The following is an 18,144-nucleotide window of genomic DNA, read 5'->3' as shown; positions in this document are numbered from 1 at the left end:
GCAGTACACAAGCATATGTACAACAATCGATCACACCAGACACAGACACAACCATCTCCTCCTCCAGACAAAGCTGTGAGGAAAACAAAAGCTTCTTCCCAACTGTCTCTCCTTCTCTTCTGTTATGCTGAAGTTTATGAGTCATTGGGATCAGTGCAATAGGTTTATGGCTGGTATTATATCATGTAGCTGCCAGAGATTATATGATCACTTTGCATATTTTACTGGACAAAGGATAAAAATAATGTTTCTATAATATCAGTTAATAATACACATAATAAATCCTTTGTGATGACCAGTGGAATCACAATTAACTGTGCTTCTCAACCCCCAAACCTAATAAAATGTTAACTGTTAAGATCACTGTTTTGCTAGATCTTTTGCACTTCCATTCCTTTACATGTGTATAAATATCTCTCAGCTACGGGTAATACCATGCATATAGTGAAATGGGCCGAAGTCCCAAAATCTTAGGCCAAATAAACTTGTTAGTCCCTAAATTGCTCAAGATTCTGCTATTTTTACATCAGTAAATACAGAAACTCCCGAGAAATGTCCACAGATTAATCATTCAGGACACAGTTTCAGTATTAAAATCAAGTAGTACGTACATGCTTTGAAGGTCTGGACTCTTTGAATCAACATCATACCTACATTGAAAAGAGAAAAAAATGAATTGATTATATGCAGAAATGCCACGAAAAAGTAAGAGCTTTATATTGTTTTTCTACACAGCATTAATTTTGGCAATTTAGATTAGAGAGAGGATGATGGATACATCTGCATTCAAATCTCATTTTACCTTGAGATTAAGGTGAACTCAGCTGCAGTTCCCAAAACTCTGAATGACCCAAACACATCATCACAGATTGCAAAGGAGTCTGATAGAAGCATAGCCAGCATAAACTGTACGTTGTCCAAAGGTAAGGCAAATATACAAGGTATGTGCCAGACAAAAGGCACTGGCCTGGAGATAACTGAAATACCTAACCACAGTTCTAGTTCAGCTGGCAGAATGTGTTCTGAATCATACACATAAAAATTACAAGAACTTAATTTTATTATTTTGTTCTATTTCTTTACATAAATCTATTTAATGACTTTCCATGAACGTACACAAAAATGCATGCATTATTGTGAGATATGCTGTTTTATCTACCTGTGCCAATAAGTTCAAATTTCTAAAAGTTTTGGACACACTATACAGAGTGCATTAAAGGAAAACTAGGAGGCAAAATACAGTGCCCTGCCTATGAAAAGGGGCAGTGCACCCTAAAGGGGTAATGGCATGGCCCCTGGTGTAACACGTGCCGCACCACACCATCACACGCGCTGCACGAGCCACATTCATTTAAATGGGCGCGAGCATTTGAGGAATTCCCTTTTACGCGGTTGTTGTGGTGTTCCAGAATGGATCCCCCGCGTAAAGGAAGGTGGACTGTAACAGAAAATTCTTTTCTTGGCTGAAGAATGGTGGGAAATAAATACTGTTCTCCCCACATAAGATGTGTGAGATATCTAAGCCCAAGCCACCAAAGGAGGGACAAGGGATAAGTCCAGAGAAACACTATGCATTCTAGCATTCCTATCCATCTATTATATCACCATGTCCCCTTCTATTAAAGTGCACCGCGTTATACGCGGCTTTTGAGTGTAGGTATCAGTGTGCGGGAGCACCGGGCCAGGGGCGTCATCCATTCAAATTAATGGGGTGCACGGCCAGCTCACAGCCCATTCACTTGAATGGGCTCAAGCCCATTCACCTTATGCGGGAGGGTCGAACTGTAATACTTTGGTAGCAGAGGGACGGGTGCATGTGGCCCACTGCCAATTATCTGGGGCACATGTGTCCCCTAATCTGTTTTTGTGGCCCCTGACCTCTCCAGTATGTCTTGGCTGCACTTTTGTGTCCACATGAAAGGGTAGCTGCCTCTCTTGAAGGCTCCAGGAGAAGCAATTTACCTTTAAATAGCTCATCTCTCATGCTATTTAATAATCCTCCCAAAAATACAGAGTGGATTTGCTTGGGTATTTGGAAAATCATGAGGCCCCACAAAAGGCCTAGGGGCCAAAAACTGACTCCCCTGAACCCACCACAGCTGCACACAGCAGCTAGCAGAGGTATCAGCCATTCTCTTCTCCACACTCCTCTGACTTTCCTCCATCTTCCAGCATGTCTGGCTGAGCAAGCTTCTAGGAGGTAAAGCCTCCCTGTCCTCAATATCTGATACTTCTTTGTCCCCTCTTAGCAGGTCTCCATGCCCTCCTCAGCGTCCTTTCTAACCAAACACTTGGTCTCAAATGGGCAGTCATAGGTAATCATATAAGAATACTTTTGCAATGTTTATGGCCCTTGACGTGCCCATTGAGACAATTAATTCAAAAAACTTCACTTACAAAATTATATTATGACTGGCAGACCTCACAGCAACATACTGGTTCTGGAAGAATCCCCGGCCCATTCCTTTCCTGAAATCTACCTGAACCCTCCTATCCTCACAGAGGCCTTAAAGGAGGTGAGTAAAAAGACTAATGTAGGAACAGGAACCCTCAAAGACAGGGGCTTTCCCACCAGACACCCAGCCCTCAATTCCTGACTGTGCCTCTCCCCCCACACTTATCCTCTTTCCCATTGTCCATGTTGGAGGAACTATTTTCAAAAAACAGTCTATGCCACATCTGCCTTTGGACCAGAGATGGCCCACCTGGCTCAGGGGCTGCAGACATTGCAAGTGTGTGTGTGTGTGTGTGTACCTTCAAATAGCACAGCTTCCATGCCAGATGATGTTGGTAGCTACCAGCATTTCTCAGCATTGGCTATACCCAGCAAGGGAGGCTGGGACTTGCGTCTAACAATACTGGAGAGCCATGTTACATAAAGTCTGTAGCTTCAATTTCTAGCCAAAATGATACCCATGACCTTACCAAACAATTTTGGTTAAGTGGCTGCAAATTTGCCACCCCTAGAAATTCATCTTAACAGGAGAAATGGATTATTGCCATCCATGTTTCCTCTGAAGATAGCTATGGGGAAAGGAATTCTTCCAGCACCAGTATATAAGGTTCTGGCAAAGCCATCAGTTCCTTGAATGCTGATTAAGCCATCAAAAAACAGGCAGGCACACAATGATGTGTGGGGCTGTGTGAGTTAACAATGATTTCTTGAAGAACTTGAGTTAACTTCAGGTATCCAACCCCCCTCATGGTCTCTCGACCACATAATGGGAGACTAGCAAGCTACACAAGGAGATGGGAGTGTCAGAAAACAACAGCGATTTACTGAACATAAAATTCATCCATGATATCAAGCATGACCATAACACTTCCATACCAAACACAGAAATATCAGCACATAACAGGCTTCAGTAAACAGAATTATTATTAGAGTAGTAGTAGTAATAGAAGTAATAGTAGTACCGGCTTTTTCCAAAAAACGAGAGTCAGAGGCCACAATTTAGAACAAAAAGGAATGAAGGATATGAAAATCATACAATCAGCCCCTGTATCCACAGATTTAACCATCCACACTCAAAAAGAAAACTTGTTTTACTATTTTATATAGGGACACCTTATACTATGCCATTGTATTATAACTGGAACTGAGCATCCACAGATTTTGGTATCTGCAGGGGGTCCTGGAACCAAACACCACGAGCAATAGCAAGCAGGTTCACTGTATACAGTACAGAATCAAAGTTAAAGTGGAATTATTACAAACAGTATAATATATTCAAGTAATAAAGAAAACAGTACAGATCTTCAAATGCAGTGTCAGCTTGAGACCACTCTGTAATTAGAGATAAAGGTCATCGGCTGCACAAGGTAGACACCCAATAAATGTCCTCAAGTGGCACACGGTCAGGAAAGCAAGGAAGCAGAACAGCCGTGTAGAATGGCTTGAACTTGAGCCCCAGGGTCCTTTTGAGCCAGTTCACACGTGAGATGGATGCTCCGTACCACCCATTTCAAGAAGCACTGCAACAGGAAGTCTTTTCTTCATCATGGAGTAGCAGGTGAAGAGACTTTGTGAAGTCCAAAATGCCATAGTCCTTCAGTGCAGAGGCCAAAGCCCCCTGTATGTCAAAGCAGCACAGCCTCCTCCTGAATGAAGAAAAGGGATTCTGCATGACAGCTGGGAGAACAGTATCCTGATTGACATGGAAGGTAAACACCACTTTAGGCAAAAGGTAATGTTCAGTCCCAAGGTGGCTCAGTCAGGATGGAAGTCCACATGTAATCACAGAGCACCAGATCATCTGGCAATCATGATGTGATCAGAAAGCAGTCTTCCATGACAGCAACTGGAGATCGCAGGTAACCATCGGTAAACGGCTTCCCCCAAAGCTGGGCCAAGACAAGATCTAGACTCCAACATAGCTCAAGCCCAACATGGAGAGTGGAGATTCTTGCACCCTTTCAAGAATGTCTTCACAAGATCAAGAAGCAGGAGAATTCCCAAGTAGCTGAAAGTCTACAGAAAGCATGAGGCAACACAGATTGAGGCAATAGCAAATCCTTTGAAGCCAATATAAGGAGGACCACAACATGACTGGCATCAGCTTGGGAAGTATAGATGCCCAACAATGCAAAGAAGTCTGAACCTTCCTCCATTTGTAAAATCAATTGTCTGGTGAAGGTTAGTGACCAGCTGTGATAATGTCCCTGATAACAACGAGTAAAGAAGCAAGTCAGCAATTCTCCATGCCATGAATTTTAGGGTGCTGGAGATTGGGAGCCTGACCAGTCATGGTACAGGGTAACAAGATCTAGTCTGTATGGAAGCGAACACAGACTCCTCAAGACAGGTGAAGGGAGGGGCGAACCATGGGCTGGGGGAACAACAGTGATCAGGATGCAAGCCACTCTGTCTTGACAGTTTGGCTTTTACCTTAATTAGGAAAGAGAAAGGAGGAAAGAGATCAGTATGTGGTGATGCCTCCTCAATTAAAAGAAGGCATCTTGGATGACCTCCCTGTCAAATCTGAGAGCAAAGCTCTTGCACTGGCATTCACCTCTGATGCAAAGAGATCTAGAACCAGAGTGTCCCAATGACATCTCTGGGGAATAGATTGCAATGATCATGATGTCCCTGTTGTGTAACCTGAAGGAGCAGAGGATTGTGTACACCTTGTTCGTTGAAGTAATATATGACCACAGTGATGTCAATCAGCACCTGCAGACCTCGCCCTCAGGAAATTTGAAAGGGACAGAATGTTCTTTGTACTGCTAAAAACTCCAGAACATTGATGTGGAAAATTTTCCTCCACTCTGTATGATGAAGCTGTCAAGATAGGCTCCTACTCCATTGTAGATGAACCTGTAATAACAACTGTCTGAGGCGTGAGGACAAAAATGCATCCTGCTCTGGATGTTGGCTGCATCTAACCACCACTTCAGACAGTGCTCTCTAGAGATGTGAGCCACTTAATGGGCAGCCTCAAAGTGGATGAACTGGAAAAGAACCAGTCATGTAGAATCATATTGAAGCCTAGTATGACATGTGTAGATGTGGTGGATCATCGGTAGCTGAGGCATTTCAGAACTGAGCAACAAAGTGTTGAGAAAATGGTTTATCTGGTAGGATGCAGGCTGGGGCTCAAATACAGATTGCGAGGAAGCAGCAGAAAAGTACATTGATGCAGACGAGGAAGGATGTATGAGGTATCTTTAGAGGTAGAGCCATATCTCTGCCAGGTGGACTTGGACTTCAAAGTAGGCTGAAACAGAGGTTGCACCCATATGTCTAGACACTGGACCACATTTCACGTGTGCTCCAGTTTTGTGTCAGTGTCACCTTTGAAGAGTATGCTTTAGGAAAGACAAGTCTTCAGTGACCGAACACACCTGTCTAAAAGACTCAGAGACCTAAATCAGGCATGTCTTTGAAGACTATAGTCCCACCCAGAGCTTTACCTCCACAGTGTGCAACATGACAAGAAGCCATGATTTGCTGCCCAGTCAATTTATGGCCTCAGATTATAGCAGTGACACATTCCACAACCTCTCTGAGTTTGTTAAGGAAGGAGTTCGTTCTCTCCCGAAGTAACTACTAATATGTGTCCATGATGCCCTAACATCATTTGAGCCATGTCACCCACTTTCCAAACATGGAACACATTATTAATGCTTAACGGCATTAGGTGACACGAGACATAGCATTAGTACTGTAGCAAATAGCACTCTTATTTCACCAGAAATCTTATTCTGATGCCCCACTGATGTTCAGTGTCAAACGGCACTGAACATGTTAGATACTGATCCTACTATGTATGCAGAATGTAATTAGGAAATTTACTTCAATTTGGTGTCTCTCTGTATTAATTGCTTGTAAATATAAGCACTAATATATCTTACTTACTGGAATAAAAATAATTTTCACAGTAGCTCAATATATTCTAATTTCACATTTTTCGTGCATGTTGCTTGTGGCAGTAAAGAGAAATACAGTTAGTTCTGGCAGGTACTGTTTATTAATAGGCTTGGCTTGACTGCTTTTGCAAAAAATCTCTGAAAACCTATTTTTAATAAAGAAGTAAAATAGTAGTGAGCAGTAGGCTGAAATCCTACATATTTGTCTACCAATGTTTGGAGAGCCTCACAACTTAAACACAGTCAAGTGTTTTGAGATGGAGTCCAGAATTCAGGTAATTTTTTTTCTTGCAGTTTCCTAAAATATTTATTCATAATGGCTCTTTTCAAATGAATGAAAACAGTTCGTAAAATTTGGAAATGGATGGATTTGTTTACATTGCTCCAACACTCCATTTACCTGCTTTCAATTTCTAAATAATATAAAAGTGTCTAAAATAGTAGAGTATACTGACTTCATAATAACAATTTCATATATAGGCTTGGATCAAGACCTACTTTAATTTAGAGCAGACATTGAAATCCATAAGATAAGTCATTACTGATTTTAACCTCATTGAGTCCAATATAAATATGATCTGGTCTTCCTCCAACCCATTATGCTTTCAGATGTACTCTTAAGATGTCACGTGTGTGTGTTTACAAGACAAACAGATTTATGCATTTTATATTATGCATCAGGTAACTATGACTAGTTACAGCTCCGTGTCATGCATATGCTTGAAGGAGATGTCACATTTGCCTTTGTGTAATGTGTAGCTCTAGTCCTGTGTATTTTTGGACCAAATTGGCCATTACTTGGTACATGTTATGTAATCTCTTGACAGTTTTTTAAAAGTGAAAAGCAAATGTAACAGGCTGTGGATGGTATTTAAAATGGAAGAATTCCGTTGTCTCGTGTATGGTGTGCTCTTAAGACTGATCTTGCCTTATCTGAAGGATTGTAATCTCCCTTACTAGTCTGCCCAGGTTCATAAGTCTTTAAGGAGTCTTTCGCTTGATCTTGACACTAACACAGGCATTTGTTGTGGGGATATGAGAGAGGGCCTTTCAGTGTGTTCTCCCAGACTCTAGAACTCCATTCATGGGGAAGCTAGAATAGCCCTCTCTTTGCTCTTCTGTCATCAGATAAAGATATCATCGTCATTATCATCACTACTGCTACTACTACTACTACAGGTTTTCAGGAAATAAGTGTTTTTATAGAAAGTACTTCTAGTAGTTCAGTTGGCCCTCCACATTTGCAGTTTTGACTTTTTGGGATTTGATTATTTGCTAATATGTTTTCTCTAGGGATCTCTAGGTTTTCCTGCGCAACTCTGCTAGATGTTGACCATAGAGTTGTGGTGGAGAACCTTGACGTTCCTAGAGAAAACACTTCTCTAGGCATTTTTAGGTCATCCGGCATGATTCTGTGATCAGCTTCTGGCAGATGTTGACCATAGAGTTGCACTGGACGACCTGGAGATTCCTTGAGAGGTGTTCTCTTAGGTAGAAAGAATATCATTTTTTTATTTGTGGTTTTTCCACATTTATGGTGGTCCTTCACCCCTAATCCCATTGAATGTGGGGGGGACCACTGTATAGGTACATGTTTTTTTTTAATCATGGATGAGTTTAAAATAGTTAATTTTGTAGACAGTTAAACAAGTTTAATAATAACTTTTTTTTGCATTTTAATCTACATTTGTCTTAATTTCATAGGCTGCCAATTTTGGGAGAGGGAAGCAAGCTGCACTGCTTAGGAAAATTTAATTGGTGCTTTCTGCCCACAGTGCTGCATCCATAATATGGGTGTAATAATAACATTTTATGTTATAGGTATAGCTTTCAGGTGGCAGACCTCAAGGCTTAATATTTACAGGCAGGTTTCAGTGTGCTTACTGAGGAAGGAAGGTTTTTGTTTTTTTTAAATTATTATCAAACTGTCTCGGAGCTTGGGCTACGGATTCCCTAAATTCTGAACCTTCAATGCCAGTCTCTTTACTGCTATTCTTGGGCAAGGTGATTGAGAGGGCAGTTGCCCTCCAACTCCAAGCTGTCTTGGATGACGCCGATTATCTGGACCCATTTGAAACTGGCTTCAGGGTGGGATACTGAGTTGAGACAGCCATGGTCGCCTTGGTCGATGACCTCCATCTGAGCATCATTGTGGGAAGTGTGGCCCTGCTGGTTATTATTATTAACCTTTATTTATAAAGCACTGTAAATTTACACAGCACTATACATACAATCTTTTAATTAGAAGGTTCCCTGCCCTCAGGCTTACAATCTAAAAAGACACGACACAAAAGGAGAAGGGAGTGGTGGTGGGGAAGGGGATGAGGTCCAGCAGTTCTTCTCTACCTCCGAGGCCTGGACCAAGAGAGATAGACTGGAGGGAGATGGACTGGATGGACTGCTGGTGCTCTTAGACATCTCAGCGGCATTTGATACCATCGACCATGGTATCCTTCTGGAAGGCCTGAGGGAGTTAGCTGTCGGAGGCACTGTACTCCAGTGGTTCTGGTCCTACCTCTCGGGTAGATTCCAGATGGTGATGCTGGGGGATAGTTGCTCTAGTAAAAGAGAGCTGACACCTGGTGTCCCTCAAGGCTCCATTCTGTCCCCCATGCTTTTCAACATTTACATGAAGCTGCTGGGAGAGGTCATCCGGAGACATGGGGTGCAATGTTATCAGTACGCTGATGACACTCAAATTTATTTTTCTATGTCTCTGACTGAAGCAGTGACCAAGGATGGTATCTCTCCTCTGAATGCCTGTCTTGAGTCGGTAATGGGCTGGATGAGGGAAAATAGACTCAAACTGAATCCAGAGAAAATGGAGGTACTACTGATAGGTAACCCTGCCCCAGAGAAAGAAATTTGTCATCCAGTCCTTGACAGGATCACACTTCCCCGAAGGACAAGGTTCTCAGTTTAGGCGTACTCCTGGAGTTGTCTCTAAAGTTGTCATCCCAAGTGGAGGCAATATCCAGGAGTGCTTGGTACCAACTACGATTGATATGCCAGCTGCGCTCCTACCTGAACCAGGGAGACCTTGAAACAGTGGTACATGTGCTGGTAACTTCTTTAGATTTCTGTAATGTGCTCTACATGGGGCTACCTTTATACCAAGTCCGTAAGTTCAGCTGATTCAAAATACTGCAGCCAGATTGCTCACTAGATCAGAGCATATTACACTGATATTAAAATCTCTGCACTGGCTACCGATTAGCTTCCGGGCCCAATATAAAGTGTTGGTTATTACCTTTAAAGCCCTAAATGGCTCGGGCCCAAGTTACTTGAGGGAACGCCTCTCCCTACACAATCTGCCCTGCACTTTCAGGACTTCTGGAAAGAAACTATTGGAACATCCCAAAGTTAGACTAAGATCAACTTTTGATAAAGCATTTACTGCTGCTGCCCCAAGACTCTGGAATGGCCTATCAGAATAGATCCATCTTATTAACACTCTAGATGCTTTTAAGAAAGCACTTAAGACGGATCTCTTCTGGCGGGCTTACCCACCTGATCTACTGTGATGGAACTTGAAAATGTTTACCTCCTACGGATGATGTGCACATAGATTGTAATGATAATTTTTATACTGTTTTTATAATTGACCAGGAATTAATATATTGTAGGAATTTGTGAGTTTGCGAACATCTATGTATTGTAATGCTGGTTTTATCTGCTGTGCTCCCGCTTCGATCCATGGGGAGAGGTGGGAAATATAAATAAAGATTTTATTATTATTATTTATTAGACTTGGGAATGAAATTCTTGGAAGTGCAATTCAAAAAAGATCTTGCCTGAGCCTTGGTTTAGCTTTATGAAGAATCTCCCTTTGGTCTTTAGAACAGGTGAACATACTAGTAAGCCTCTTCAGGTGTTCTGGCTCTTTCCAATCAACCTAATGGCCACAGGGAGCTTTTGGAGTGTCTTCTGAGGTTGTTAATTTAAGAATTCGTTGATTTTTTAAAAATCAAATTGGCAGGAAGGTGAATTAAATTCGAATCACAAATTTATGAGAGTAATAATCCTTAATAAAACCATATGTAAGAAGAAAAAATATTTCTAAAAATGTGGGGGATTATCTCTTTCCACCAGATTTTAGATAAATTTAGGCAGGTTTGAACTACTGTTCGTGAGGACTTCTCTTCCAGTACAGAATATTGGCTGCTCAGGAAACAGAGCACTACTTGGAAATGTTTGGTTCAAAAAGCAGTGACTATGTGAAATAATTTAATAAATTTGACAGCCTCACCCCATACCTTCTATGAGACAGGTGTGTTCACTTTCCTGTCCGTTTGGTAGACAACATAGTCTTTGAAAGGGAAATGTGGGTCTATACAGAAGATTGACCAATTCATACATTGATTTTATTAGAATAAGGGGACACAAGCCTTGGTAGTGTATATTTTACATTCTCTTTTGTGGGTGAATGGTGGAAATGAGAAGCTTTCATTCATACTTTATATCAAACTGATTTGGTGAAAAGGGTGTTTTTTGAAGAAATATGAACTTATCTCTGGCTCAAGCGTGCCACAACACATAAGGCACATGTGATGTGTGAGTAGAAAGTCCACAGGTTGGGTATAACACAGAAATGAGTGGATGGAATCTGTGGGCCAAACTAGACATTACAGTGCAGCTTTCAATATAAACATTGTTTTCATAAAAGCAGTGATGTAGGGGCATGGTTTAGATTTGAGGGTCTTGAAGCTGTTGGATGCATTTCCTGTGCACTGTTGTTATAATTTGATTTACTGTGTCAGCTGTGTGCCCCAGAAGGGAAAACCAATGACTGCAAGTCCCCTCATCCCTATCCTAATTGGGATGCTAGGATGCAGCAAAGAATTAAAATCCCCCTCTCTTCGTATTGCTGCCCTGTTCTAAACTGGAGGGAATTATGCCTGCTTTTACTAAAGGAATTTACAAACATTGAATTTCAACATATTTGTCATTGGCTTTTATTATGCCCTTGTTTGTTTTATGTTTTGCCCTGTCTTTTATCCTATTTAGAACATGGGGCTGCTTATGTTCCTTGTTACTCCATCTGCACATTTGCTAGATGAACTTCAGTAACCTCCCATCATAATGAAAAATAAAATAGAATGAAAAACATGCATACTTTAAGCAGGCAGTGTTGGTGCCAGCAAATATGCAATTGCAGAGTTTCCCTAGAGATTTTAAACCAAAACAGAACAGGAAATGGATAGGTAGGAAGCAGAGATAACAGGATAATCATGGAAAACAGTCCTTCTCCATGAATCCCTAATTGTTTCATGGTGTGTAGGACACACCTGGCTATCTATCGAATGTAATATTTGTTGTTCGTGTTAGTTACCCTCACATCAACTCAGCTTATGGAAAACCTATGCATGAGAGATCCCCAAGTTGCTCTATCATCAGGTCTAGTAGACTCAGGGCCATGGCTTCCTTGATTGAGTCTCTCCATTTGTAATCCAGTCATCCTATTTTCCCACTACATTCTCCCTTACCAAGCATTATCATCTTTTCTAGTCAGTCATGTTTTCTCATGATGTGGCCTAGGTATGAAAGTCTCAATTTAGTCACCTTGATTTATAGGGAGAATTCAGGCTTCAATTGCCAATTTATGTGTCTTTTTATCCTATATCCACAGAACTTTTCTTAAGCATCGTATTCTTCTTATCAGCTTTCTTCACCATCCAGTTTTTATAACCATGCATAGATTGGAAATATGATAGCATGGACAAGTCTAACTTTAGTATTCAACGATATATCTTGACACTCAGAATCTTATCTAGTTCCTTCATAGCTGCCCTTCCAAGTCCTAGTCTTCTGATTTGACTGCAGTTTCCATTCTGATTAATGACTAAGCCAAAGTATGGAAAATCTTACTATTTCAATTTCTTCATCATCTACTTTAGAACTATGTAAATAATCAGTGCTTGTTATTTTTGCTTTCTTAAAGTTTAAGAGTAAACTTGCCTATGAATTTCCTTGTGTGACTTTCTTCAGTAATTCTTCAGAGTTTTTCTACTAATAGTATGGTGTCATCTGCATATCTTAAATTCTCTACTTATGGTGACTCTAAGGGGAAGTTCTATTGGGTTTCCTTGCCAAGATTTGTTCAGAGGAGGTTTGCCATTGCTTTCCCAACGGAGACTGAGAGCAAGTGACTTGCCCAACATCTCCAGTTAGTTTCATATGGCCACACTAGGAATTGGACCCTGGTACTCAGTGTATAATCCCACACAAACCTGTAACCACACGGGTCTCATGGGAATTGTGTAGCTCTCCAAATATTGCTGAACTACAAGTCCCAACAGCTAGCCAACCATAGCCAATGGTGAAGAAGGCTGGGCGCTGTAATTCAGCAATACCTGGAGGGCTGCACAGTTTCTCACCCTGATTTACATGCAGAGCTTGTCACTCGCAATATGAAGTTGCAGTTCTTTCAAACAAATGGCTAGGAATCATGTGTAAGATGCTAAGAATTAGCACATGTTAATCTAGAGAGATCCTTGATCACTGATTAAATGTTTTCTACTTGAAGAACACATTTGTGGCATATTTGCAATGAGCAAAGAATATCAGATCTCAAGCAGTGATTTTAAAGAAGAACCAGTTGGAGTGCAAACTGCCTATTCTAAGTGGAAATGGTTTGGGCAGTAGCTAGCAAAATAAAATGAAGAGGTTTTCAGACGATGCAACATCAGTCTGTCCAAGTTCTGTGGGTGTTTCTGCTTGTTCTTTTGTGACTTGAAAATGTCTCTTAGTGTCTTACGCCCACGGGATTTCAATTTGATAGAAACAAAAACTCTTCTGTTAATCAGAATTCACGTATGAATTTAATCTTCTAGATAGTCAAAGAGCCGGAGGTTTGCCAATCCAATTGTTAATCCCTCAAGAGTAGATCGACGGACAGTGGAATTTGCATAAGTGGTTTATCATTCAGCAATTAATTCAATGGTCTACTCAGTTTGGGGCTAGCAACTGAATTTTGGCTAATAGCATACTGCATAAGTTCTTTTCATATCCCCAAGTGAATAGTCCAGTCCTAACTTTGACTTTGGGCTGCAGTGCAAGAAGAGTACTTGTGGTATTGACTGAATCAGTTTACTTTAAAGGTTTTCTTTATTGTGGGAGGGAAGTCCTAAAGGATGATGTGCCCGGAAGCATTTGAGCAATGCACTGATGAAATAAACAGTATAAAAAATAACGTCAAGAATATACTCTCTTCTTTTCTGGTATTGTGGTTTTTTATGTAAGTAGTTTTAGACTGTGGAAAGTATTCAAATGTGCAACTGTTGACCTGCACCCGAGAAGTGGTAGATTCCAGGAAAAGTTTTACGTTTGCAGTCTGCTGTTTGCCTCTACTGGTCTAGGTATATTGGCATGAGAACACAAGGCCATTTTTGAGCCCCCTTGTGGATATCAGCATACCAAATTCTGGCGTCTTCACAGTTTTCCTCATTCCACGATGTCCATAACCCCCTGAAGCTTAAAGCCTGTCTTGTTTCCTTCATTCGCTGTGAGCCAAAGTTGTAGCAAAGCACCATATGCTGAACCTCTGGATCAGAGTAGAATCTTTGTTGTTGTTTGTTAACTCCATCAAGACAACTTCTACTTATGATGACCCTAGATGACGAACCTCTAAGTAATCAACACCTTGCTCAGGTCTTGCAAATCAGGGATACAATCTTTAGCCTCCCATAGTTTTAGACTGCAACCACATGCCAATACATATAGATTATAATCTCCTACCATGTTGAAGCAGGGCTATTGAAGTCAAGACAAAATTTGGTGGGTTAAGATTTCCTACATCTTGCAATAGGTAAAGTAGAGGCACTTCAGGCAATTGAGATAATTTGTGAGTCCAGACATAGAAGGCATCCAAGTAAAAACAATGTGCATTCATGGCTTTCACTTGTAAATTAGACCGCACAAATAGACAGGTTTCTATTACCATACATTAAATTGCCACGTCCCCAATTGTTAGTAGGAGACCCAACTTAAAACTGTGTAACATCACACTTGCATGTAATTTGCATTTATTGGCTATTTTAAATAGTATATGTTTCAAAAACTGGAGTGGTTGTCAAGTTGTGGACTCACAATGCCTCTGGTTATGAGGTATATTTTATGGTTTCAAATGTTTTTTCTTTCTTCTATGAATGACCTATATTGTCAAGCAGTTTCTGTGATGGTATATTTTTAAAAAGAATCACTAATGTTTGGGAGATCCCTATCCGTTAGTGAATTAGCCTTTAATATGCATGAACTGAATTGCCATAGATGTCAACCTGTTCCTGTGACTGCCAATCTAACAGGGATTTGGAGGCAGAACGTTAAGATCTAAGAGATACCTATACTGTCCCATTCATGAATACTCGTTGTGTGGGCAAATGTGTGTGAATAATATTCATGATTGAATACAGAAATTAAGCTACAACTGGTGCCCTAGTTCAAAACAAATAAACTTAGCTCATTGACTTGAATAGTGTATAAATTAGTCACTGTCATGGACCATTCCAAAACCTTTCTACTTGAGATAATTAAGCAGGATATAAGAAAGTCCGATGTATTCTTTAAAGACTAACGTTGTTTTATGTGGCTTTTTAAAAATGCTATGTTTTTTTGTTATGGCTTTAAGGTGGGCTGGTCACTTCTTTGCAAACTATGGAAATTTGCCCAGACCCCTTCGAGGATTAGTCATCCCAAGTATATTGGAAAGGATGGGAAGGTGCTTGGTGTTCATCAGTAAGTATATTCATATTATTAAATATCACTGTGCGCAGTTTAGTTACTACAGAAACATTGCTCTTTTTTTTTCTTTTTCTTCATTCTCGCTTATTCAGTTGCTCACAAATCAAGATAATTACTTTTGTTAAAAACTTGGGGCCAAAGATTGTTTGGAGACATTATGCCAGATGCTCATTGAGACAGACAGGCGGGCCCATGGTATACTGCTGGGTTGGTTCCAGGACCCCATTGTAGATACCAATACCATGAATTTTTATCTTTATTCCCCGTTGCTCAAGTCCCATTAAATACAACGGCATAGTAAAATGGTGTTCCTTATACTAGTTTTAGAGTTTTTTGGTGGTTGTTTCGGGCTAGTGCTTCATTTCTAGAGAGTTTCTTCCTGAGTTTCTCCAGCATCTGGGCTGGCAACTTTCAGAGAATGCTTGCCTGGAAAGGAGCTGGGTATAATACTGTGTGACCGGGAAAGGCAGGGTGATTTTGCATGAGGATTGTGTAATGGCAGGCCTAGGGTAGGAGGGTCTGCAAAATAGGATAGTCCTTTGATAGATGCTTATGGTCTGCTGGGAGATTTCTCATGTGCATTTGTTGAGTCTTTGTCTTGCTAATGAATGTAATGTATATATATTATTCGGTCTTTGACCAGTATAAAAAATAAAGAAAGAAAAACAGCATCAGTATAATTTAAAATATACATTGTCTTGCTATTTTCAGGACTGGAAGCCAAATTTTTGTTACTTTAAGGTTTTCCCTTTCCGGTTGAAATGTCAAGGGGTTGTGGATTTCAATGGCTCCCGGTGCATCCTGACTAGGTAGTGGTTGGCAGCGGTCCAGATTTCAGTGTTTTTCAAACAGTAAGTTTAATGCCAGGATGGTTTGTGGCAGTTCGCGCACGGCTATACATGCAGCTGCAGACAAATAACTACTATGGTCCACCAAACGCAGTGTGGCAAACAAAATCAGGAACATGGAGACACTGCAGACTGGGCCAGCCAGAAAAATCAGCGGTAGCAAAACGGCCACCAAACCATCCTGGGCTAAAATACTGTTTGAAAAACACTGAAAATCTGGAACATGCCAACCACTAACCATTTGAACATTTGCTGTATAACATTTTTTTTTGGAAACAGATTTAATAACAATAAGATTTTTAAAAAATTGAACTGTGCTTTAGTAACTCCTCAGGAGCAAATATAGATTTTATAAGTATGTAATAACATGCCCTAAGCATTTCCTAGTTTAATTCTGAAAAGCTGAGAAAATATTATACAACAACCTTATTAATCACAGAGCTAAGAGAATAGGGGAGGTATATTTTGCACTTCCCTCACTTCCCTCTTAAAACACTTTTCAGAATGGTCAAAATGCCAGGGCAGACTTCCCTCAATTTTGTTCGTTTGTGGTTGGGGTAAGTTTTGTTGATCACAACTCTTATTAGCCACCCATCACTAGATATCAAGTGATTAATGAAAGTTAAAGTTCATAAATCAAGTATCATAGAGCTGGAAAGAGATCATGGCTGAACTGACTGCAGAAAATAATCCAGGATTGACACTGTTTAAAACTGCCATGTTCAGTGGTAAGAAATCTGGCAATAGTTTTTTTCAAGAACAATTTAATCTTCTCTGTCAGAGAGCCTGATGCCACAAAAACTATAGTTCGAGAAATCCATAAGCAAGAGACCATAGCAGTTAAAGTGGGCAAACTGGATTATTCTGCATGCAATGCAGTCCCAGAAGGGCATCGAGTCACAATCACATGCCATTCCAAGGAAATACACAAACATTATGGAGGGCACTCACAACAATGATCATCCACCTCTTTTTTAAGTCTAAATAAAAACGTTTGTATGGATTTAGTCTGAAACGATGTTCTACTACATACACTTAATCCAATGGCCAATTGTATTCCTTTTTCTGCATATCACACTCCCCCGAATGTTAGATCCCCTGCTTCTGCTCTTCTAGGGCAATGTCTGCAATGATTCAAAATATCATCACATCCACATACTATACAGGGCCCAATCTCTGATTCTATGGTGAACTTCCTTGTTTATCGTAGTGGCCACCAGCACTAACCCACAGGTAACAACCCTAACAACTAATTTTAAAATCATCACCTTTTGACTCTGGAACTTTCCCAGAAAATCAGAAGCTCAACCAAAGAAATACAATGTGACTGTTTACAAACTTTTTCCTGCTGTGCTGAGCCACTCCCTATGCCATCATAATGAGTGCACCAGATATATGATCAACACTGGGTACATTGTTTTTTTTTGTGCCTCAGAGGGTTGAGACAATTTCAGGGTGGCAAATTTTGGGCAGCATTAACACCTGCCCAGCAACACTCCAGAAAGCCTAGGTAGGGTGGCAAACCTTGAGGCAAGAATACTCTGGGCTGATCCTAGAATAAGACTGGCCTGTGGTGGACTGGTCACTTTGTTTTAGTTTGACCATAGCCCACATGATTTGTCTTGTGCCTCAAGGCTGATCTGCCCATTCTGATCATCAGGATACAGTAATTTTCAGAATATTTGTTCCTTCCTGAATCTGAAGTTTGTGGAGTTTGGATTCTACTTATGAAATGGGAGTTTAATTCAGCTGCCCCTTTCCCTACATCCTACAGATGGAGACCCCCTGAACAATGCCAAGTAGCATTTTAAAGAAACTGGAATCAATTTATCTAACCCATAGTTTTGTGATGCAAGCTCTCTGTGTACATACAATGCAATCCTGACATTTGCACTGAAGTGAACTAATTTAAAAAAAACAAAACAAAAAACTTAACAAAGAATAAATGCATAGATGTTTATTTTACACACAGCACTGTCCTAGCAATACTCCCTAGCAAATACAGTGTGCCCTCGTGTTACGAATAATTACGTTTCCCCCGCGGCTTCGTAACCCGAGTTTTTTTAGTAACCCGAAAAAGCCATAGGCTCTAGCGCGGAAAGCTGCGTTTTCGTGCGAAAAAGCAGCCGAAAAGCACCAAAAAAATTTTTTCGTAAACCAGAAAAAAAAAAACGTAACCCGGACAGGT

General features: G+C 40.6%; 1 protein-coding gene and 1 long non-coding RNA gene across 2 annotated transcripts in view; one reads left to right on the top strand and one right to left on the bottom strand.

Moving 5' to 3' along the window:
* LOC121931020 overlaps positions 1 to 674 on the bottom strand; it is a 4,193-nt gene extending 3,519 nt beyond the window's left edge. The window contains exon 1 of the long non-coding RNA XR_006104057.1: positions 612 to 674. This is a non-coding gene — a long non-coding RNA (uncharacterized LOC121931020). The remainder of the gene's footprint in view (positions 1 to 611) is intronic.
* The window catches only part of DLD (dihydrolipoamide dehydrogenase), a 203,985-nt gene that overhangs the window by 148,899 nt on the left and 36,942 nt on the right, over positions 1 to 18,144 (top strand). The gene's annotated exons all lie outside the window — the stretch shown is intronic.

This window comes from Sceloporus undulatus, chromosome 5 (assembly GCF_019175285.1).
Source record: "Sceloporus undulatus isolate JIND9_A2432 ecotype Alabama chromosome 5, SceUnd_v1.1, whole genome shotgun sequence".
Classification (NCBI taxonomy): domain Eukaryota; kingdom Metazoa; phylum Chordata; class Lepidosauria; order Squamata; family Phrynosomatidae; genus Sceloporus; species Sceloporus undulatus.
This window is presented reverse-complemented; position numbering and strand designations above follow the sequence as displayed.